Here is a 25,230-nt window from a genome sequence, read left to right on the forward strand (position 1 = left end):
CCACTTTCTTTTTGATCCCCATCAGTTTGATCTCTACCTAAACTGTTTGGATTGTGGTCACCTCTAGAATGATGATGATTAAGTGCCCTTCAATATTCAATGACTAAGTCCATTTTAAGTGAATAGCTATTTACTTATACCCCTCTTTTATCTCTTATGAAGTTGTGAGGTATGATCATCTATGTGCTGCTTCCCTGTAAATTAGGAGGGATAGTATGAATAGTCACCCACTCGTACTGGCAGTGTGTGGATAGGCAGTGAGGCCTGGACGTTATGTCAAGAAGCTCTTTTTTAGAGCCTTGTCACCACTGGTCTTTTCTCCCTCTTCCCCTGTCCATGGTAAGTAGGCACCCAACCCCGAGTATTCACATTCAGTTGCTCCTGGTTCATGTCAGGACTTCAGGGCCCTAGCTCTTTGCTCCATAGCACAGCCCATGCTTTCAATGGATGGCCATTCAGACCTAGCCTTGATTGATTTTTTTCCTAAAAGGCCAAAGAGAATATGATTTCCGAACTAGACAGAATCTACTCTTATTTTATTTAGCAGCGCTGTGAGGTAGGGACTGTTAGGATAAGACTCTATCTAGAAAGTTAGAAACTCCCTAAGCCCGAGGGACAGGACATTTCATGGTAAATATTTAAGCTCCTGGGCTCCAGGGCAATTGGAAAGTACGTGTTAAGAAGCTTTCCTCTCTCCCTCTAATTCCCTGTACTTATCACTGAGCTGTGCCATTTGGGCTTATTCTTTATGCTGAAAGAAGCCCTGTCTTTTAATCTGTTAGCTAAGGGGAAAAAATGTAAAGAAATATAAAACATCCTAAATAATGGCAGTGAGAGATAAAATTCTGGGAGGACATTCAATGCTCAGATGTCCCTAACCTGAACAAGTGTATTCAAAGAGGCCCAGTTCTGATGCTAATCAGTTTAGTAGAGGGGATACTTGGTACCAGATCAGGAGAACTTGGGACTGGTCCTGGGTGTTCTCCTTACACTTTTTCTGTTTGTACCTCCATTTCCATCCTGGTAAAGTAGGGAAATTTTTTTCTTAGACTACATCCCAGGAGACCAGGAGGAGACAAGGAGTATAGAATGCTTTAGAAGTCAAAATGTGGGCAGTGGAAACCTGGTATAACTGTGGTCTCCTCAGGCCAACATCATCCTGATGTTGGTGCTTTTTCAGCATGGAGTTCTGCCTTCTCTCTCCTCCCAAATACAGGAGAAACTGAAGGTTAAAGTGTGAAGTGGCTTGCCTAGTATGTCCCCACTTAAAAGCGCAGAACTGGGGACACACTCAGCTCAGACTCTCACTGAAAGGCGGACTCTGTGTCTGGCAGTTGATAATCATCCCCTCAGCAGGGACGATATGTTGTGGTCCTTGTGGTCACCCCTGTGGTTGCGCCCTGTTTCTGCATGGCCCTCATGTTGCTTCCTGGCCCAGCACCGTCCAGCCTGCGTGTCCTTGTCAGGTGGAGAGAGCCACACCGGTGTGCCTCCTGCTGTTCTGCCCTGTCCCTCAGACTAGGCATCCTTTGCCTCGGGCTTCCTGAGCTGGTAAACTGAGTAAACAGGAGGCTCCTGGACACTGGTTAGGAGGAAGGCAGGGACTTGTGATAAGCTGAAATAGGCCCATTTTGGGGCCAACGATAAAAGTCTGATTTCTCAAACACTTTGTCAGTTCGGGCAGAACGGCACTGATTAGTACTTTCCATGGAAAAGCAAAAGCTGGGGAAAAGCCCTCCCAATTCTGAGCTTGATTATTATATTTACAATCTGAGCAAACTTTTGGAATGTCACCAGCAGATTCCCTGGGGCACAGTAATCAAGTTCCTTGTGTGTGGATGGGCTGGGGGCAGGCTAGTGTGTGCTCTAAGGCACCCTTATCTTCCAGGCCCCCTCCTTCCCGTCTCCCTGAAGGACACAGGGCCAAGACTTGAGTTGTTTAGTTTGGCTTGAGTTTGGGAGCATGGATACTGGGCTGGCCTGGAGGAAACCCACTTGCTGATTGCTTGTCTCAAAGTGTAATAGCCTCTGGGAAACAGAGCCAGCTCTCCTCCTGTCCCTCTTTACATTTTCAGGTGACAAGCGGCTAGTGCCCCAAGACCTGGAGGTCCACTCAGCAGACTGCTAGACCTGGGAGAAACTCCTAATCATTCATCATTTTCCCTCGAGTTTTGTTCTGAGTACTTTGTAAACTTGGACTCAGTGTTGAAAGTTTCCTCAGAAGTTTGCTAGTGAGAAGTTGGGATCACTTGTTTGGCATATCCATAAAGAACGCTCAAGCACGGAATCCTAAGTATTCTTTACTTGTATCACTTGATTTTCTTTACTGGATCTTGTGAATTTTACTAAGAACACGATTTTTTAAGACATCAGTAGTTTATCTTTTCTGGGATCAGATGTGGAATTTTCTTATGTTGGCAAATCCAGGGGTGAGATACTATACTTTTCCAATAAGTGAGTCATTTTCTTTTATTCTCCAAAGTTCTTACTCTAGCTTTTGGCCCTTCCTTCACCCTCTTTTCAAGCTATCCGGGTGTCACAAAAGGAAGGCTGAGGAGCCTGTGGAGGTTGGAACTGTGGAATTTGTAATTCCTGCCCAAAGCCTGAAGCAGACCTGGGATCTCAACCCTGGAGCCCCTGCAGAGTCTGGGCTGCCTGCTGAGGTCTATTTACTTAGCCCCAGAACATTTAATCCTGTTCAGCATGGGGTGATGTCGGTGGGTCAGGCCTTGGAGCTGGGCAGCTGAGTGGAAGCTGAAGGATGAATGGCTGGTTGAGGCCAAGGTGTTGGGTGGCCGCTGAGCATTGGCTGGAGCAGGCTCCGAGCCACCGCTGCGTGTTGATTTTGTAGTGAGATCATTACCTTGCCTGGGTTGTTAAATGTGGTTTAATCTTCCTTAAGGCAGAGCTGGACAATGTTGCTTTTGTGACTTCAGAGAGTCACTAGAACGTTAGAGGAGGCCAGGTTTCCAGAATTCTACCAGGAGAAAATCACAACCCCTGTCAGAGTCAGGGGGTGGGTGATGCTTCAGTTCCCGTGTAATATGCACCACGTCACTGCCAGCAGAGCATCACACTTGATGGGGATGCTGGGAGGCAGGAGGGCACGGACCAGGCCCCCACAAAGTGCTTAGTGCCGGGGGAGACTTTGTTCACATAGAGCCCGGCACTCCCCCCAAACCAGAAATGGATGTTCCAGGAGTGCAAGGAACACGCCATTCGCTGAGGACGTCCAGATACGTAACTGCCTGGGCTTGTGCTAGTTTCCTTTTGTGACCGGATGGAGTCTTAAATTATCTTTTTTTTTTAAACAGTAAGGGCCTGTCTGTGGGCCATTACTTTGGGGACAAACAGTTGGCAGGAGAGTTCGAGGACTAGGAGAGGGAGAAAGGGAAGGAGAGAGAGAAAAAGAGAGAAAGCTCTTTTATCCAAGCTGCCCATTTCATACTGCGGGAAAACTCTGTGAGGAGGTGGCTTTGGGGAAAAGTCTGAAGGCATTCTAGGAGCCTCTCCAAAGGTCGTCACCTCATTACCTTCCTTTACTGTCCTCTTCTTGCCTCTGCACATCTGCGTCAGACTCCTAAGTCACTGCATTTCCGTCCTGCTGCCTTTTATTTTTCTCTGTGGTTGTTTTTTTCTCTTACCTTGTCTTTATAGTCTAATGGAATAAAATGTAAATTACAGCCTCAAAGATTCTACAAACCACCAGAATCTCACACTGCCCTCCCCGCGTATACACACTCACACGTGCACATACTGTACTTTCCTAACACTTTGGGGCTACAGAATAGAGCTCCCTTCTTACTTAAGTGTGGGATACTCACAGCTTCTCTGCTCCCAGCATGACCTGTGCCATCAAGTTATTCAGAAACAAGAAACTCTCATGCAAACCAGTCTCCCCCAACTCTCCCAGGGAGGCACATGTTGCAGGACACCATTGTGCTCCATGATAATAATCCTCAAAAAGCTCCTTGCCTTTCCTCAGGTACCTTCTTGGTATCTTACAGAGGAAGAAAACGTATAGCTGGGCAGCGAGGAGCCCAGACCCCTGACTCCTTGTCTCACAAGTCGTGCCTTTCCTATTTTGGAACTGTCATTTCTGTATGCTTTTCATCCTTTGGTACATGAAGTTTTAAATTACCCTCATCATTTTTTAGGATAATGAACCTTAAATATTTGTTTTCTTCCAAAGGTCTTTTTTTCATACTTTAGAATATATCCACTTGCTCTTGAGTTCCACTGAACAAATTCATGCTGGAACTTTTCATCCCAGTCTTGGTTTTGTGGTATTCTTCATTTGAAATGTCCATATGCACACCTTCATGTTTATTCATTTATCCAGTCAAACAATGAATGTTTATAGAAAATTGGCTCTGCAACACGCATTGCTCTAGACCTTGGCCTTACGTTGAATGAAACAAGCATAATACTTGCCCTCATTGGGTTCTAGTCTCCTGGGGAAGAGAGACTTTATTAAGGAGATACAATTAAATTGTTGTAAGGCTAAGGAAGTAGGGTGTTATGGCAGCCCACAGCAGGCACTCACCTTAGTACTGTAAGTCATGAAAGTCTCCCTAAAGAAGTGGTGTCCACACTGTGAGCTGAAAAATAGGAAGTCCACCAGGTGAATGGCAGATTGGATGAGGTGGTGACAAGTCTGGCTAGGTCAAGAGAAAGAGTTCCAAAGAACAGGGACAGCTTGTTCAAATGGTGCCAAGGTAAGATTAAGTCTAGAGCTTTGGAGGAACTGACAGGGGCCAGTATGGGAAGCCTGAGGTAAGCAAGGGGAGAGAGCAGCCTGAAGGGCCAGTGAGGAGAAATTCAGGGGTTGCCTGGAAGGTATTTTCCCAGCCCTCTGTGGAATTCTGGACTTCATCCTATGGACAATGCAAACTCATCAAAGAATTTAAGCAGGGGGATGACATGACCGTAGTCACTTCTTTCAAGGATTGTTCTGGCTGCTCTGTGGAGAAAGGATTGTAGGGTTGTAGGATAATAAGGATGGATATGCAGGATGTGCTCACCTAACTGAAAATTCTTAAGAGATGGGGAAGAATTGGCCCAAGGGGCTGCTTAGCTCTGCTCCCACTGAGTTTTTTTTTTTTTTGGACATATCCTCTTTTTATCACTAAAGTTACAGTGTTAAGTGTGCTTCACACACATACGCACAGACACACAAACACACAGACTCACAGACACACAAACACACAGACTCACACACTGAGAGGGATCTTCATCATGTTCATTTATGTACACCCCGCCCCCCATTGCTTAGCATAGTTGCTGGCATAAAAGCTGCCCAGTGTACGTTTGCCAAGTTGATGAATGAAGAAATGCATAATTCCTCATTAGACTCTTTTTTGAAATAATTTCCCTGTTAAGCTTTACCTTGAAGTTCAAGTGATATGCAGGGGAGGAGGAAGCAATACAAAGAATGAACCAGGAGCCTGGGTTTCCATTCCACCTCTGCCTCTGAGAAGCTGAGCAAATGGGACCGACCTGTAGCTTCTTGACATCCTGTTCCTTCTATTGTAAATGAAGGGATTTGGCTAGAGAAAGCCTATTAATCACCCAGTTTTTGTGATCCTATGACTTAAGGCACTATAATATGTTTAAATCCAGCACAGCCCTTACTGTTGACAACCCTCTCAGTATTTTGAGTTTGTCATAAAATATCCTTTGCTGGAAGGATGTTGGACAACCAGGGCTATTTTATCATAGGGTGCTGGATCATACCTTCCAGTCTAGGGATTAGAGAAAATGAAACAGCCATTAGGAGTGCAGGGCTACCTCAATCAGAATGTTAGCAGACACTTAGAGGCAAGCTGCTTCCAGCAGGGCATAGACAAAAAGAAGGGATTCCATTATGAAGAGAGAGATTTGTTTTCTTTTTACTCTCCCTTGAAGAGAAAGAGAGGGGATAAGAGAAAAACAAGACTTGAACTTTCATATCTTGATAAGAATTTCCTGCTATTTACAACATGTAAAATAAACTTTTATTTATTTTTTTAAGAAACACATTTTTGCTACTTGGCTAACATGACCGCTTTGGGGGAAAGATAGAGTCATTTGGTTCCAATATGTGGGTCAAACAGAACAAAAGAGTACACAACTTTCTTTCTTTTTAAAATATTTATTTACCTTGAAGGAAAGAAAAGTCAGAAGGAGGGAGAAAGGAAGCCCGGTCAAGGGTGCTAACCTGAATGGCATTTCATAGCTGTCTGGAAATTGCCTAGACTGGGTGTGTTCACTTTCTTCCTGCTGGAGGTCCATGTTGGGATGGGTGAAGGGGTTGTTGTTGTTCAGTTGCTAAGTTGTGTCCGACTCTTTGCAACTCCACGGACTGCAGCAGGTCCGGCCTCCCAGTTCTTCACTCTCTCCTGGGGGCGAGGGGGAGGTTTCCTTAAAGGGCTGTGGGCAGAGCTGGATATTCCTTCACACTCAACTCAGATAATCAATTAAAAAGGATTGATAAAGGTCTACCATGTGCTTTTCCAAATGGTCTAGGGAAGGCAGAATACCCTGAACCAGTCCTCCCCTTCTGCCAGCTTATGTTCTAGATGGGCAGCCACCACTGACTGGTCAGAGAATGAGGACAAAGGAAGGTAGCATGTCTCACGTCTGTAGCCCCTAACAGTTTTCATATCCATGACCACATTTGATCTTCACTTGATTCTTATGTGTAAGAAGTTCAGTGAACTTAGAACAGCACTGGAGTCAGAATACCTAGACTTTGAGATGTGGTGAAACCACCAAAAGCCTGTTTTCTCCTCTATTAATTTGCTTTCTTTATTCCTATTCTCACTTTATCCAGGGTTATTAAAAGGATCAAATAAAATAATGGATTTGAAATTGCTTCAGAAACTCTGGGAGACTCAAAAAATATATCTTGTACCTTGTGGGGAGGGGGCAGACTCTAAGTGTTCTGCACATTCTGGGAATGAAAACACACAGCACAAATGATAGCCTCAAGTTCAGAGATTGCTCAGGGTCCCATGGCTTGTCTTTAGCAGAATCTCGGGTCTTCATCCAGGAAGGGGTATTTCTAGTGTAATCTGTGGTTTCTTAGCCCACTGTGGGAATTCAGATGAAAAGGAAATCAGTGGGAACTATCTTCATGAGAGAAATTTCATAGGTCATCAAGTGTTCATGGAACTCCTTTGATGCATGTGTTTTTTTAACTCTCAGCATAGAAAGATACTCTCAGGGTCTATCCAGGGTAATAGTGATGGTGCAACATAAGATAGTGGTTAGATATTAGCAGCAGTACATGGTCAGTGATCTAAGAAGAGACCACGTACCAAAAAAAGACAAAGATAATGATATTCTCCTGTGTTTTATAGTTTATTCAGACTTTTATGTATATTATAATATTTGATCCTTTCAGAATTCTGTAATACAGGGAGAAAAGGCATTTTTATTATCTTCCAATTTTCAATGCCTCATCTGAGGCCTTGGAGAGTTTAAATAACTTGTTCAAGGTCATGAAACTTGCAAGTGATGCATCAGGTCTGGGTGTTGAGACTTTAAATTTTTATCTCCTTTGTGCTAATGCCACCAGTTGTTTACTTTAAGCCTTCAGTTCAGTTCAGCTCAGTTGCTCAGTCGTGTCCAACTCTTTGTGACCCCATGAATCACAGCACGCCAGGCCTCCCTGTCCAACTCCCGGATTTCACTCAGACTCACGTCCATTGAGTCAGTGATGCAATCCAGCCATCTCATCCTGTGTCCCTCCTGCCCCCAATCCCTCCCAGCATCAGAGTCTTTTCCAATGAGTCAATGCTTCACATGAGGTGGCCAAAGTACTGGAGTTTCAGCCTTAGCATCATTCCTTCCAAAGAAATCCCAGGGCTGATCTCCTTTAGAATGGACTGGTTGGATCTCCTTGCAGTCCAAGGGACTCTCAAGAGTCTTCTCCAACACCACAGTTCAAAAGCATCAATTCTTCGGCACTCAGCTTTCTTCACAGTCCAACTCTCACATCCATACATGACCACTGGAAAAACCATAGCTTTGACTAGACAGACGTTTGTTGGCAAAGTAATGTCTCTGCTTTTGAATGTGCTATCTAGGTTGGTCATAACTTTCCTTCCAAGGAGTAAGTGTCTTTTAATTTCATGGCTGTGGTCACCATCTGCAGTGATTTTGGAGCCCAAAAAAATAAAGTCTGACACTGTTTCCACTGTTTCCCCATCTATTTCCCATGAAGTGATGGGACCAGATGCCATGATCTTCGTTTTCTGAATGTTGAGCTTTAAGCCAACTTTTTCACTTTCCACTTTCACTTTCATCAGGAGGCTTTTGGTCCTTGATTTGTTTCACCTATAGTGCAGATTTCTTGTAGTATAATGAGTTAGCTTAGAAAATAAGTGGGAAACCCCATTTCCAAGCAGGCATGGGGGGCAGGGGATGGTGGGGAGGGGGGCAGGAAGCAGTTTGAGAGGCTTGATCCTGAAAGGCCACTGACTTGATCTTGGGTAATTTAGTGCCTTTGATTCTGATCTGGAAGATCAAAGGGTTGGACTGTTCTTTCTAGCTCTAAAGGTTGTGTTTTGAGATACATGGATCAAATATACTATTATTCTTGACTTTCCTTAAAGATACAATATGGAGAATAGGAATTTTCCTTCATAGTATGCTGGTTCTTATAACCCCTTTTATTTTGTAGAGTGTTTTGCATTTTTGAGAATTTGCCCATCTTGTTTCATTTTTTCTTACCACATTCTTTAGAGAGGTTGACCATGAATGATTTTTATGTCGTCTTCTTTTAAGGCTGTTCTAAACTTTCAATACCTTAACCAGTCCTAGCCCAGACCCTCCTCAGGGATCTTGCACTTGCCTTGTCTGGAGCATGGTTCTCTGCCATCACGGAACCTGCTTCTTCTTGTCACTTGGTTTGGTCCTGTGTTGGTTTACTCAGAGGCCCCCCTCAGCTGAGGTCCCCCTTGCCATCACTCATCACATTGACCTGTTTTAATTCTTTCAGAGTATTATTATCACCTGAATTATGAATATCTATTTATATTACCACTGTCTCTCCATTCTGGAATTTAAGCTCCAGCAGAGCTGTTTCCCCTGCTCCCATTGTATAACAAAGAACCTAGAGCAGTGCTTAATATTATAGCACATAGTAGGGGCTTAAAATCTGTTGGCTGAAATGTATATCTTATGAGAAATTTAGTGACTTGCTCAAGATTACATGGTCAATGAGTAGTAGCTGACATAGCACCAGAATTCCACTTCTGGTTCTCCTAGTTAACTGCTCTTTCCATTTGATATTATGCTGCCAAAATGTGTGCATATTTATACCTGGGAATTCCTGATGACTACTGACAAAATTGAAATGATCTTGAGACATTTGTGTGAAACGGAAATGCATTTGTTAAGGGAAATGAGGAAATCCCTGAGGCTTACGCCATTCAGCTTATGATAGAACTTTACAATCTATGTACTTTGTATATTCAACATCAATCATCTCGTATTTGTTTAACTCGTTTTTAAAGGAAGCTTATTTTAGGAGCACTTTCAATATTTTTTATTGACGATGTTTGGATTTTCACATATATAAACACACTGTCATGCACACACACTTACAAAAGAACATAAACAATGACATATGGGTTAGATTCCTGGTCAAGCTGCAGAGATTTTCTCTCCGACAGAAGCTCAAAGGGCTTCATGTGTGAGACTATTACACAAAAGGCATTGCTAAGGCATGGCTATTTCCTCGAAAATCTGCCTCAGAAGTTACATTTGCAATATTTCCTTAATGGCCCAGTTTCCCTCAGTCACCCATTATGACTCTATCAGCTTACTGGAATTTGTTTTGGGCATTAGGATGACATCTTGAATGTCACCTAGAGTACCTCTTAATTATTTATTTTATTTAGTGCTGTGTGAAGCTAATTGCCTTCATTTGCCTTGCGTTTTCTCTTTTCAGCATTAAGGACATTTCCTCTGGGTAAAAATTTTTGAGCAAGGCAATGTTTATTAATTTCACAGTCTCTGGACTTCCCTGCATCTTCACTCAGCCTTTCTCTTTCCGTTAGATCCCGGGTATTATTAATCAATTATTTCAAGACCATCATCCATATACTTGTTGATTTTAGTTGTGTTCCTCCCCGTGTTATCTTTTTCTTGAGATGTAAGATCCTCAATAGCATGTGACATTTCAGGTTAGGCATGAATATGATTTCATCAAAGGACAGGTCGGCATTGACTTCTTTCATGTCTTTAGGGATATATCAGAGGTTAGCTTTCGAATTGTGGTGCATGAGAAGACTCTTGAGAGTCCCTTGAACTGCAAGCAGATTAAATCAGTCAATCCTAAGCGAAATCAACCCTGAATATTCATTGGAAGGACTGATGCTGAAGCTGAAGTTCCAGTACTTTGGCCACCTGATGCGAAGAGTCAACTCATTGGAAAAGACCCTGATGCTGGGAAAAGATTGAGAGCAAGAGGAGAAGGGGGCAACAGAGGATGAGATGTTTGGATGGTATCACCGACTCAATGGACATGAGTTTGAGCAACTCTGGGAGATGCTGAGGGACAGGGAAGCCTGGTGTGCTGCAGCTCATAGGGTCACAAAGAGTCAGACACAACTTTGTGACCAGACAACAAGAGTTTAGCTACTTAGGATTTTGTCAGTGTGACCTACTCAAACTGAAAGGATGGTGTCATTGTTCTACAAATATACTTCCATAGTGCTCCACCCTGAATCAAAGAATTACTTATGTTTGTTCAAATCGAACACTTTTCTAGGCCTTTTTCCTCACCTATTCTCCCAAGAGTTTCTTGTTACTTCCCCTCTTTTTATATATAAACTTCTGTAGTTCTATGTTTCATGGGGTCCTTCGTCCTCAATGTCATTTCTATCTATCCATTTCACGATTGATTTTTTAGCGAGGCCATTGAGACTTGAAGAGATATATCCATTTGTCCCACTCTGGTCTTTAAGCCAACTTCCTGTCTGTGACAGAGCATCTCCTTTATTCCCTGGAAATGCAATATGTTTGTAAACTTTTTGTTTTGTATTGGGTTATAGCCATTATCACTGTTGTGGAGTTTCAGGTGAACAGTGAAGGGACTCGGCCATACATACACATGCATCCATTCTCCCCCAAACTGCCCTCCAGTCCAGGCTGCTATATAACACTGAGCCAAGTTCCATGTCCTTTACAGTAGGTCCTTGTTGGTTATCCATCTTAAATATAGCAGTGTGTACCTGTCCATCCCAAACTCCCTAACTATCCCTTCCCCCCATCCCTGGCCTTCTGCCTGTACCCCAGCAACCATAAGTTCATTCTCTAAGTCTGCGAGTCTCTTTCTGTTTTGTAAGTTCATTTAGATCATTTCTTTTTAGATTCCATATATAAGGGATGCCATCCGATCTTTCTCCTTCTCTGTCTGACTTACTTGACTCAGTATGACACTCTCTAGGTCCATCCATGTTGCTGCAAATGATATCATTTTATTCTTTTTAAGGGCTGAGTACCATTCCACTATACATATGTACCACATCTTTTTCCATCCCTCTGTCGATGGACATCTAGGTTGCTTCCATGTCTTGATCATTGTAAACAGTGCTGCAGTGAATACTGGGGTGCATGTAGCCTTTCGGATTATGTTTTTCTCCAGATATATGCCCAGGAATGGGATTGCAAGGTCATATGGTAATTCTATTTTCAATTTTTTAAGGAACCTCCATACTGTTCTCCACAGTGGCTGTACCAGTTTACATTCCCACAACAGTGTAGGAGGGTTCCCTGCTCTCTATGCCCTCTCCAGCATTTATTGTTTGTGGATTTTTTAATGATAGCCATTTTGACTGGTGTGAGGTGATATCTCATTACTGTTTTGATTTGCACTGGAAATGCAATATTTAATAATTATTTGAAAGGTACAGAGCTGACATCCTGGGTTTCCCCTGTATATACAGATTTACTGACTCACATAAAGAACAAGGCACCCCAGACTGTCTTTTGTTAATATTTTTATCAGTCCAAGTTTAGACCTAAGTTCTAACACACATAAAAATACAAACACAGAATTTTAGGGCTCTTTGATTTTTTTTTTCCTGGAATTACGTAATTTCCCATACCACCTGTTTATGATATCACTGTGCACTGTTACACAGTCACAAGCAGAAGTTATTGGCCAAAACAGATGGGTAGAGATGCTGTATGGAACTAGAAAATTTTACGTTTGGAAAAATAACCTTCATAGTAAAGACCAATGAAAGCAGGCAAGGTCAAGACCCCATGTAGGATCTATGGGGAGCATTTAATGTGTTTTGAGTTCCAAGACAACATTAACTCCACTTGGCAAAGCAAAGCTATCCATGGTGGTAATAAAACTTTTTTTTTACATCAGTCATATATTCTCTCAAGATTCGGGGCTTTCTTCTTTCCTCCTTCCACCAAGAAGTTGTTCAGTTGCACAGGGTTGGAGAAGCATATGGGACCAGAGGAGGTGGGGGTTTATATTGAGCCCCACTTGATTTACTCAGGCAACTGAGTTTGTCAAGGAAATGTGTTTGTATCTGTCAGCTGTCATGCTGAAATGCTCCTGTCATGCTGTCTGTAGCTTTCAGGTTCTGACCCTTCTCTCAAGTTTGCCATCTACGAGGGAAGCTTACAAAAGATGGTTTGGGTTCCAGGAAGGGAGGGCATTTTGAGTTGTTCCCTGGGAATCAAGACTTTTACAGACTTCAAAGCCCTGTCAGTCAAGTCCTGATGGTATGTAGTAATGTACAAGATAATTTAGACTTCTCTCTTTAGGAATGACTTTATTTATGAGGAGATGAGCATGAAGAGCACCAAGATGAGGGAAGGTGTCACTGTCTAGGCAGACTCGTCTCCTTAGTGATGGTGATAGAGCCTAATTCAGTAGAGTACATGGCAGTAATTGGAAGGCTATTCATTTATATAGCATCTGTCAGCCTAAGGTACTGAGTACCCACAAACAGGTACCACTTTCCTTCTTGGAAAAATGCTGCTGAGTCAAAGACGGAACTGAGCCAAGGCCTGGAAGCCGCCCGATCCACAGCTGAGTGAACTATGGGGTAGCCAGATGGGGGCAGGCACCCATTACTTTGTGAGACAGGTGATTACTGAAAAGATATGTAGGAAGTTGAACAGTTTTTTGGAAGTCAATTCTTTAAAAAAGACCCAAAAAAACACAATGTCTTAGAGGTGGGCCATTTAAAGAAAATGTGGGGAAATTCTTTAAAAAAAGAAGGGAAAGAAGAAATAAAGAGCTTCTTGTAATGTGAATAAAGACCTCTGGTTTGTCTCTCTTCCTCTTTTGGACTTGTATACATTCATTTTTCTTTTTTTTCCAAGACAGGAACAGAACTATGTTTTAAAGATCAAAGATAAACTGCAGCCCCAGAGGGTAATTTCCCAGATAATGTTAGGTGGGAAAAAACCCTCAAGCTGTTGAAGGAAGTTCACCTTCAGGAGCATAGGATCTTAGTTTCCATCTAGCTCCCAGAAAAGCTGGTTGTGATGATGGAGAGAAGGTGGTCCCTTCTCTTGAGCAGATGTGAGGAGAGGCTGCCTCCATCCAGAACCACTGTCCAGAATAACTAGAGGTAGAGATGGGGGAGGAATTGATCCAGTGATTTTAGGAAATAGTTTATAATTTCTGATTCAAATTATGATGTTACTGCAGGGCAGCTGCCTTGTTCCCTTGTAGAACTCTCTGTGTGTACAAACCTCCTCCATCCATGCTTCTGTTTTCTCTTGATGAGGACCCTGTGGAAGGCCTCATGGGATTTTAGGTGGCAGGCGATGTTAACAGAGTGAATGGTAAAGAGCCTGGAAGCGAGCCTCTCCTCCATCCGCCGGTCCCCTTGCTCTCATAGTATTCTGTGGAGCTCCAAGACCTCATCTTTGCAATATTTTAATCTGCTTATGTTGTTATTTGTTCTGTGAGAAACACTGGTAAGAAGGAAGCAGAATTGTTTATGGAAAAGGCAAACACTCAGCCCTAATTTAACTAGTGAAATTTTCAGCCATAAAAATGATCATATAAACACACAAACAACTCCCCAGTCAAAGGAGCTGGTCTCCCCCCATATTTCAAAACAAATAGCTAAGAAAGTCTTCTGTCCCTTGGATCACATGTGATCAGTGGTAGATTTTGTTCAGTAACAGTGGATAAGAGGAGAAAAATGATTGTGTGGAAGGAAACATGGAGTTTGTTGCTGCTTTACTAAAAATAGCTCTGTGACCTTAGAGGAATCACTTAACTTTCCCATTCCTCCACTTTTCTCTCTGAAAATGAAGGATAAAATGGTTGTTAGTGACTTTCCAGCTCAGTGTTTCTAAGGTTCTAAAATTTAAAGCTGCACAAAATCTATTTATCTGAATAATCTTTCCTTTCTGTGTGTTTCCACAAGTACAAATATGTGCTCTTGAATCTGACTTGATTCAATTTATGGAGAATGTAGGAAAAAGAAGACAAGATCTAAGTTTTCTTCCAGATAGTAGTTGGCGGGGTAGGGTTGAGGGGGAGGAGGGTCCTTCAGCAGAGTTTATCCTTGGGCTGCTTCCATTTCATTCAACACCTTCAGTACTGATAATCCTGTGTGGGTGGCATTTATCACCTCTCTCTTGCTCTCCTGCTCCAGTTCTATTCTTCTTGTCTTAAAAAGCAAACAGGAGATTTTATTTTCTAGTGAATCTCTATCAATAGAGGAGAAGAGAAGATGGACACTGCTTTCAGCAAACCAAGTCTGTCCCAACCTGTAAGCATAGTAGACTAACTCCACCCACATTCCTGAAATTTAGCAAAGCTAACTCTGACACGCCTGGTTTATGTTAGTTTTATTTCTGAAAGTACTTTTCCACACTGATTCCTCCTGATAAGGCTTGCCTGGGGCTGCTTTGCTGGCCCTGGGAGAGTCAGAAGTCATTGTGCGACAAACTGTGTGATCCAATTCACTGGACAAACCCAGGAATGATGTAATTTACCCAGATCTATTCTTTAAACCAAATCTCCACCCATTATGAGATTTTTCTTCTTTCTCTTTTGAATCCTGGTGGCTGCTGCCCAGATGACTGTTCTGTGATCTCTACAGGAAGAAGTCTGAGTTTTATGTGGAAGAAATAGCTACATACCCACTGTCAGTTTCTCTGGTAATCACTTTTGCCCTGGAAAGGGAGAATTGGAGTACTTTTGGCTCAGCTTAAAGAACAAAGAGAAGGCAATGGCACCCCACTCCAGTACTCTTGCCTAGAAAATCCCATGGACAGAGGAGCCTGGTAGGCTGCAGTCCATGGGGTTGCGAAGAGTCGGACACTACTGAGTGACTTTACTTTCATGTGTTGGAGAAGGAAATGGCAACCCACTCCAGTGTTCTTGCCTGGAGAATCCCAGGGACGGGGGAGCCTGGTGGGCTGCCGTCTATGGGGTCACACAGAGTTGGACACTCCTGAAGTGACTTAGCAGCAGCAGCAAAGAATAACACAACAGTAATATTAATTTAAAAAAAATCCTCAGCCAAACCCATAGTTGGCAACATGTATTACTCAGTTCTCTGCCCTATGGGGCGCTCTGAAAGACAAAAGGCAAGTCTGAGGTACTGCATGCAACTTATTAGTCCCACATGGACTCAAGTTTACAAAGATCTTGTTTCCTGAGCTGAAGGTATTTATTAGATAATCACTCATTAATGTTCTTTTTTTGATTATTCCAAGCAACTAGAACTTCTGATCCATGATAGCCCATGTAGTCCCACTAAGATGCCATAAACCCACACAGAGCCTGAGAACTGCTGTTCCAGCTAACATGGCAGCCGCATTCCAGTACACGTCAGACTTCCCTGCGCTTTTTTAACTCTTTTGAGCTTGATTCCCACAGTCCATTCACAGAACTGCAGAACATAGCTCTTAGCATTGTCTGTATAGGAGATCACTTGGGAACCCTTTAAGAACTAGGATTCCTGAATCTGACTGCTCCCCACCCCCGCAAGAGTCTGTTTACTTGGTATGTGCCTGTTATCTGGAAACTGAGGTTTTTAAGAGATGTGTGACCCATGTTGAGAACTGCTGTCCCAGAGGCTCCAGAATAACTTGGTCAGAACTTCTCGCCTCAGAGAATTTTATGTTTGTTTGGTGAGGTAAAATGTACATCCCTTAAAAGAGAACACTCTGTAGAAATATGTAACCTAGATAAACTGTTGTTAGAACATTTGTTTCTTCAAACCTATTTATTATTTAATAATGTATTTATTCAGAAATATTGATTGAACACCTAAAGCGTGCCAAACACAGTTGCCCACTCTAGGGTACAGAGGGACAAAGCTGGTAAGGAATGTGCTTTCATGGAGTTCTTAGACGTTCAAGGACAGTTGAGTTGCCTGTGGGCTAGGGAGACTTTAGCGGACAAGCTACTCTGGAGGCAGGCGTGGAAGGTTTGATGGAGAAGAATGGAATAGGGACTCTTTCCTGAAGCTAGAAAGAAGACAGGAAATTTAGCCACAAGACATTAGACCAATTGGGAGCTTGTGATTAAGGTGTCTGGTACATGGCTTTGCTCTTCTGTAAGTTTTACAGTGGAAAACACATGGGTTTTGATGAAAATATGCAGATTACAAATCTTTAGCACCTTTAAAGAGGATGTCAGATACACACCTTTGAACTTTTTTCCTATTAATGTATTGTGGTAGGGTAAGACATTCTAGAACAGTGGCTCTCAATCAGGGTTCAATTTTGCCTCTTCTACCAGGAGATATTTAGCAATGTCTAGAGACATTTAAAAATATTTATTTGAGTGTGCTTGGTCTTAATTGTGGGATCTTCAATCTTTGTTGTGGCATGCAAGACCTTTAATTGTGGCATGCCAGCTCTCAGTGGCAGCTTAAGATATACTTCACTAGCTAGGTGAGTGAGTTCTAGCTAGGGATTGAACCCAAGCCCCCTGCACTGGGAGCATGGAGTTCCAGAAAATGGACCACCAGGGAAATTCCATGGAGACATTTTTGCTTGTCACAACTGGGCGGAAACGCTATGGCATCCAGAGAGGTAGAGGCCAGGGATACTGCTCAACGTTCTACAAGGCACAGATCAGCATTCCCAGCAAAGAAGGATCCAGTCCCAAATGTCAGAAGTGCAGCAGTTGGGGAACCATATTCTAGAGATAGAAGACATTGGAGAAAGGCTTCGTGTGGGGTATTCCTCTTACTGCGATGCCTGTTACCCCATCACACACACCCCTGTGCTTACCCTCACAGATAAAACGTGCATATCAGTGTTGTTTTGAGTTCTCCCCCCCGCCCCCCCCCGCCCCCGCCCAGTCCCAGGGATGCATCTTCCAGGGATGGGGGACATTTTCAGGATCTCCACAGCTCCCCCAACTCACAGTCTTTCCCTGAGCTTTCAGTACTTTGGAGAAATTCCCATAGAGAGGGAGAGTTGGCCCTGGCTTGCCCTTGCAATTTCTTGCTCTGTTTTAGTAGCAGTTGGGCTTCTCCCAGTGTAAGCCTGAAATTGAAACGTTGATTTTTTTTTTTTTTTTTTTGGTCCCCCACTCTGGGGACCAGAAAGAGCTAGCAAACTCCTCCGTGGACATTTAGAGGTTCTAAATAAAGTTTGGGGCCAGGTCTTCAGCTGAGGCAGGCCTAAGGTGGTGGGTGGGGGGAGACAGCAGACTGTTCACCAGCACTTTGTCTTCTCACGATGCAGACTGAGCACTGGTTTGGAGGAGAAAAACCTGCATTTGAGTCCTCTCTCTGACTCTTAACCATTCCATTTTGGGCAAATCATAGTCTCTATTTGCCTGTGCATCATCTTCTGTAATCTGGAAATGTACTGCTCACTGCAGTGACATTCGATTCAATGGGTTTACCGACATATAGTAGGGCTTAACAAATGGTAGCTTTTATGGTGTTCTCTATGAATGGAGAGGATAGATCTGGGCGACCCCAACACGACAAATATATTGTCATGTTGGGAAATGAAGAGGCTCGGCTCGTTCTAAAATAAAGAGGAAGGATATAGTATTTGTGCGAAAGAAAAGATAACGAATGTCTGCACGTGTTCCAGTCCGATTTTAGGTTGCATCAAATTCCCCCATCATGGAAGGAGCAGAAGGAGCCCAAGGGCAAGGTAGACTGCGGCCTGGCTGGGAAATGAAGTTGGAGCTCTACCTGCGCCTACCTCCCAGGGAGCCAGCAGCCCACGCAGCAGAGCCAGCGCGGGACGGCTTCCAGGGCTGCTGGCGTGTGGCCTTCCCCTTGCCCACTGCCCTGAGCCAGTTGCCCACGCTCCTTCCCTCTGCCCACTGGGTACTGGGCTGCATTAATTGTCATTTGCCTGACCACTTCCCCCTCACACTCCGCCTGCCCCCTTCCCCCCCACCCCTGACTCACCACACATACAGAGTATGAATATCCTTTTTGATGTTGGCTGATGTTAGAAGTTTGCCTCCTACTTTTTTCTCCTCCCAAAGGAGAACAACCTGAATACCACACACAGTGTTATCTTGCTTTGACTTTGAAGAGGAATTTCTCCCCTTAGGGCTCTATTCCTGGTGTAGCATAATCTAAGGAGAAAAAAGTTTATCCCAGGGAAGCCAAATCAGCCAAGAGTTATTCAGTGTCTGACTGCCTGTTATATTTAGAAACAACAGAGGCGAGCTTTAAGAATGCTCAGAGCCTGCCAACACCGCGTGGTCCTCTTTGATTCCTTCTGGTTACTTGGGGTGGCCAGATGAACAAAGAGTCTCCCTTAGCCTTGGGGTGTTTACCTGACTTATTATTGGGTTTGATAGATGGGAGATGAAGGAAAAATGAAGCTATAGAATATTATACACATGGAATTAAAGGCTGGGACTTTCAAATCATCGAATGTCCAAACCTCCTCCTTTTGCCATTGAATGTGGTGAACTGGGCATGGTTTGACCCTCTGAACTTCAGTTTTGTCATCTCTAAAATGAGGAGACTGAACTTGCTCAATGCTGCTGAACCTTGACTATGCACTGAGATCGTGTGGGGAGTTTGTTAAGAAAACAGAGGTAGTGACTGCCTGACTAGAGTTTCTGATTTACAAAGTCTGGGGCACACTGGACATCTGCGTTTTCTCAGTGCTCCTCAGGTGATTCTGATTTCCAGCCACTGTTGCCAATCATGGGGCCAGATCAGTGGTTCTCAAGCATGGCCCCAGGACCAGCAGCAGCAGCGGTACCACCAGGGAACTTGTTAGCAATGCAGATTCTCAGAAGGCCCCACAAACCTACTAAATTAGAGACTGATCTTTGGGACCATCAGTAGGTTCTGTCAAGCTCTCCAGGTAGTTCTTATGTGTGAAAACATTTGAAAGAGCAGTAGATAGGATACTTTTTTAAGGGTTCCTACTAGGTTTCAAAACTTATCATCCTGTAAATAGCCTAGATAGGGTTCCAGATCAAGTCAAGGCCACACAGCTGACCTTACTAGAATCAAGGTCCTTGAACTGCCCTTCAGATCAGATCAGATCAGATCAGTCGCTCAATCGTGTCCGACTCTTTGCAACCCCATGAATCACAGCACGCCAGGCCTCCCTGTCCATCACCAACTCCTGGAGTTCATCCAACTAAGAGGATGTTTAGGATTCATGGCAAGTCTTTCTCTCTTGGTCTCTCTGTCTCTTCTGTCTCTGTCTGTCTCTCTCTGGGTTTAGCTTCTAGTGGGCCACAGGATTGTGGAGAAAATATTATTTTTAGCTCGTAGTATACCCTCTGTGTAGGTTTCCCAGGTGGCTCAGTGGTAAAGAATCTGCCTGCCAATGCAGGAGACTTGAATTCAATCCTTGGGTTGGGAATATCCCCAAGAGAAGGAAATGGCAACCCATTCTGGGAAATTCCATGGACAGAGGAGCCTGGCTGGCTACAGTCCTTGGGCTTGCAAAGAGTCAGATACAACTTAGCAACTAAACCACCACCACCACCATACTTGCAGTACAGGATATGTTCATTATAAAGAGAAATCACAGCAAAGAGTGAGTTATTTGTGAATTCTTGGTCACTTTATTGGTTCTGTAACTAAATGTGGCTGAGCAGTTTTGTTGAAATTGATTGGCAGGTAAATATGCTGATAAAAGCACAGTCTGCTGATCCAGAAGAGGGCCGAGGCAAACAAGACAGGGAGTGGCGAGGCACAATGCCTTTCTTTTAGGGTCCAATTGTAATTCTTTTAGCTCTTCTTCAAAAACATCTAGAATTGCAGTCACTGTACTGCGTTTTATAAAATTCACTGTCTGTAGCGGTTGCAGCAGTTTTAAAAAGATGTTCTTAAGCAGAGTCTGGAGTAAGTTATAGGGTGGAATTTGAGTTGTCTTAAGAAATAATTTCATCTGCTTGTCCTGGAGATTAATGAAGGCCTTGCTTGCAGTCCTCAGCACCCAGTAGGCAGGACTGGGACTAGAGGACCTTGGCCTCTGAACCCCAGGCTGAGGCACCTGGAGTGAGGACGAACAGCGGGGACCTCCAAGGAGAGCTGAACCCACACACAATCGGGGGGTTCCTGGAAGCAACGAGATTGGGAGCCATAGGCTAACAGGGCAGGTGGAGGGAATCCTAGAGCTTTTCTGGTACATTTCTCATTTCATAGAGAGGAATATTGAAGTTCAGATAGGAAAGTGACATGCTGGAGGCCACAAGTGCTGAAAGAGTTCTTAGACCTTTGGATGTCGTTCTCTAGAGTTCTCTCTGGCTCTCCACAGCACTTTCTAAAGGCACCAAAGTTAAGACCTGGGAAGATTTGCAGGTCCTCTTAACCTTCTTTACATGCCAGCCTCAGACACAGCTCTTAAGTAGATGATACTGAGGAGAGGTATGACTTGGAATTCCTCCTCAGATTTTTAGGGATTTCTCCCATCTCCCCCTCTTTCTCCTCCCCTGTCCCTTTCTTTTGGACTTCCTCCCACCTGAAAGGGCGGTAAATGAGGCCTTAGGAGAAATGATGGTTTCTTAAGATCCAAGATTTATGTGTCATAGTTCTTTGAGCTATAAAACAAGGTAACGGTTGATGGACAGGGGATTTTCTAATCACTTCACAGGTAAGAGCCCAGATCCAGTAGAGGATCGTGGCCTTCTCAGAGTTGGTGGAGGCCTTGCCCTCTGGTTTCAGAAAACATCTAATTCCCGTGTGGCAGAAAAGCAAGCTGTAGAGGGCTGCTCTTATTCAAGGGCAGTGGGTCTAGAGTACAAAATCGTGGTGTCTTGTCAGGAAGTGTTACTGCGAATGGCTCCACTGCTTCCCACAGCATTTTGCTGATATGTTAATGAATGTTCTAACAGTTCCGTTGCTGCTTTCCCACTCATTTCTTTTTCTTTTCTTGGAATAAATCATGACTTATTAAAGTGCCTCAAGTAATTGTGATCATTGCTAAAAAAGGATGCGTGGTCTCTCGGTCGGTCAGTCCCGGGTTCTTCGAGGGTCCCCACTATGTCGGCGGCCCCTAGAACTCTACTTTTCACGCTCGGCTGCTTGCTGCACTTGAAACCACATCTTCTTCCTCACAGCCTGACCTGAGTTCTTTTTATTCACTACAGATTTTATTAGAAGTAGGGTAGGGGGTAGTGAAATAATTTTAGAGGAGGTTACTGACTCAGCGAGGCAGGGGAAATTGCTGTCTCTCTGTATGTCTCAGGCTGCCCACCTGCAGATTCTGGGGTTTCTGTAGTTTTTATTGGCTCCATCCAGGGGTGACATTGTCTGATGAGAACCTAGAGAGTGATTTTGAGGTGGAAAAGGCTACAGATAGCAGGTCTGTTTTAAAAAGCCTGAGAAGAATACAGCGGCAAATATGCTGACCCCCAATGGTTTGAATAATTGAAATCATTGCTTAGAAAAGTCACCAAATCCATATACCAGCATACACACATATACTCTTGTCCTTGCTTTGGTAACAGAATTCCGTGAACAGAGAACATAAACTCTTCTCCCGGAAGTATTAGTAGCACAGAGAGATCACATGGGTCTTTGAAGATGAGTGGGGTGGTTTGCTCCCACAACAAATGCACCCAGACTGTGTTTTCCATTGGCTCCTGTGCTCTGTTCTTACACTGTTTTAGCTTTCTCTGTCACTGTCAGGATGCTGGTTCTTCGTTAATAAACATAAACCATTCTTTCACCAAACCACCCTGCTGGTGAAAATCGAGTGAAAGTCAGGGTAAACAGGTCCTGAGCCAAGACCAGAGCGGCTCTTCTGTGATGGAGTTCTTCTTCCACGGATCTTCCTGTCCAGCTGGCTTGAGAGAACTCTCTTACTGAGTATCAACATTTTATGTATTGAGTTTCCCTCAGGATTGTGGTTCCTCTCAGGGCCACAGAGGAAGTGGGGAAAGCATTACATATGACTAATTCCTTTGAGCCAGAAGTGCTCAGGAATGTCACCGTGGAGGGGACCTGAGTGTGATCTAGACCAGTGTGCCTGAATGTGCATTAGGGTGCCTGGGAAAGCTATTAAAACGCCAGTGCTTGTTTCCTAGCTGAAACAGTGAAGTGGGGTAGGGTGCCAGTATCTGTATTTGTCAACAGTTCTTCATGTGGGTCTCATTGCATCAGCAGTTGAGAAACAGGAATCTCACACACTTTGCTCATATTACAGATGAAGAATTTAAGGCACAGGGAGTATGACTGACAGGCAGGACAGTGGCGTCTCTGCCACAGTCAGTCTCCAGTCCTACAAATGCTGTGATGATAGCCTTCCTTACACGTGGTCTTCACTTGTCTGAACAGCTCTTAATCCTTCAGCCTTTTCTCAAGTGACATGATTTTAAAGTTTGACCAACACACACACACCACTTTTATAAATTGTGAGATGCTTGGGCTTCCCTGGTGGCTCAGAAGATAAAGAATCTGCCTGCAGTGTGGAAGACCCAGGTTCGATCCCTGTGTCGGGAAGATCCTCTGGAGAAGGAAATGGCAACCCATTCCAGTATTCTTGCCTGGAGAATCCCATGGACCAATGAGCCTGGTAGATTATAGTCCATGGGGTCACCAAGAGTCGTACATAACTAAGTGACTAACACACACGCTTTACAGTGGCAAAATGATAATTCCTCCCATCGCCCCCTCTTTCTTCTCCTCCCCTGTCCCTTCCTTCTGGACTTCCTCCCACCTGAAAAGGAGTAAATGAGGCCTTAGGAATGCACTTGCTCAATACCGTTTGCTGAACTTCATCTGCTGGTGATGTAGTAATTAGCCAGGGTACTGCACCTTAGCGAACAAATTACAGGCAGATCCTGGTGTGTGTTAATGCTTAACCAGAGATGCTCAGTGGTGGTCTCGTTTGTGGCCTAAATGTAAAGAGAGAAATGTGGTTGACTTTACTTTTATAGATGATTTCTTACTTATATGTGTTGACATATTGGTTTCAAAGCCATATGTCAGCATATTTGCTATGAGTTGTCTCACATATGTTTAAACTTTTGGATAATAGCATTTACCCTATAAGTTATAATTCCTATGCCTCGGTTTTTGCATGGTTATGTTTATGTTTTCTCACATGTGTGTATAACTGTATATGGTGTTAACTTTCACCCTGTCACTGTATGTTTCAAATTCACCTTAAGATCTGGTGTGGTACTTCCCCATTCAAGCTGAGTAATAGATATAGACTTAGTATCTCCCAGCCTTCTCCAGGCAAAAATGCCGCTCTATCTGGGGCAGATTCCCAGGCACAAAACCAAGCTCTCTTCTTCTCTCGAACCCAGAACTCTGATGCTGGTGCTAATAGAAGACAGGTAGGAAAAGAGTGTGTGACCCTCAGGTGCACTGGGAGGGGGGCTAAGTTAGTATAGCAGCCAGGTGTTTTTGTTTGTTTGTTTCATTTGAGAACATAGCGCATTTTACCCAGAAGTATACTTTTGCATGGTGTTTTCAAGCTCTCTTTCTCTTTGGCATTCTACCTCCCTTGATTCCATCTAAAATCAGCAGCCAGCCTGCTCCTGAAATCTTCCTAACAATGAGGTCCCAGGGTTTTGTCTTCCTTTGAACCCACAGCACATAGGGACTGGATGGGTGTATCTGCTTCTGGGGCTGGTCTCTGGGGAACACATCTGAGACATTCACATCTCATCTGAGATTTGTCATCTGCACGTTCACACCTATGCTTTTCTGCTAAAAGCACATAGGCCTTATATATAGAGCTAAAAGCTGTAGACCTTTTTTCCAGGAAAAGTACATGTAGAAATAAAATGTTGTGTTCATTATCAAGAGATTCAAGGACCCTCCCAGGAGGCCCATTAAGTATCAGATAAGGATCCTTGGGGGGGCATGGCTGATGTATTATCCCTAAGATAACAATGGTGAGAATATATTGACTTTTAAGACGTATTTGCTGAAATTAAAAATAAAAAAGAATGGTGCTCAAAATTATAGCATCCAAGGATCTCAGAGATCATGTGATACAAGCCATTCATATTACAGATGAGAAAATTGAGCCCCAGAGGAGACCAGTGTTTTTGGAGGCCATATTGAGGTTAATTACAATAATGGATCTGAATTGGGGTCTCTGTCCTGCACTTTTTCTATCTGGTACAAAAAAATACCTTTCAGTAAAATGAAGGTTGACTTTTCTGGCTCTTTCTTGGATTCTTTTTTTTTTTTTTTTTTTTATCATTTTGAGGTCTAGGGATATTCACTGGAAGGACTGAATATTCAGTGAAGGACTGAATCATTCACTGGTGATGCTGAAACTGAAGCTCCAATACTTTGGCCACCTGATGCGAAGAGCCAACTCTTTGAAAAAGACCCTGATGGTGGGAAAGATTGAAGGTGGGAGGAGAAGCAAAAGGATGAGATGGTTGAATGGCATCACCAACTCAATGGACACGAGTTTAAGCAAACTCTGGGAGATAGCGAAGGACAGAGAAGCCTGGCATGCTGAGTTCATGGATTTGCAAAGAGTCAGACACGATTTAGTGACCAAACAACAACAATAAGAGTAAAATGCCTTTCAGTAAAATGAAGATTGACTTTTCTGGCTCCTTCTTGGACTTTTTTTTTTTTTTTTTAATCACCTTGAGGTCTAGGAAGATAGCCATGCATCGTACTTACTGTGAGATGAAAAGAATAATAATAATAATAATAATAATAATAATAAATAGCTGAATGTAAAATATTACTTTTCCTTTAGGAGAAAAGGCATCATTTTTCAGGCATTGGGGCTTTCGATAATGGTACTTGTGGGTTACAGGGAATCCTCCAGTTCTTCTCTGAAGAGCTACATATTTGTGGG

General features: G+C 43.5%; 1 protein-coding gene across 6 annotated transcripts in view; it reads left to right on the top strand.

The window, feature by feature from the left end:
* The window catches only part of SETBP1 (SET binding protein 1), a 409,906-nt gene that overhangs the window by 101,732 nt on the left and 282,944 nt on the right, over positions 1 to 25,230 (top strand). Inside the window, exon 1 of one of the 6 annotated variants that reach the window (XM_070778562.1) lies at positions 1 to 25,230. This exon is cut by the window's left edge and continues 57,531 nt beyond it; it is cut by the window's right edge and continues 27,602 nt beyond it. The exons of the other annotated variants lie outside the window; for them this stretch is intronic. The gene's annotated coding sequence lies outside the window, so the exon portion shown is untranslated. 6 annotated transcript variants of the gene reach the window in all.

The sequence above is a fragment of the Bos indicus genome, chromosome 24 (genome assembly GCF_029378745.1).
Source record: "Bos indicus isolate NIAB-ARS_2022 breed Sahiwal x Tharparkar chromosome 24, NIAB-ARS_B.indTharparkar_mat_pri_1.0, whole genome shotgun sequence".
NCBI lineage: Eukaryota > Metazoa > Chordata > Mammalia > Artiodactyla > Bovidae > Bos > Bos indicus.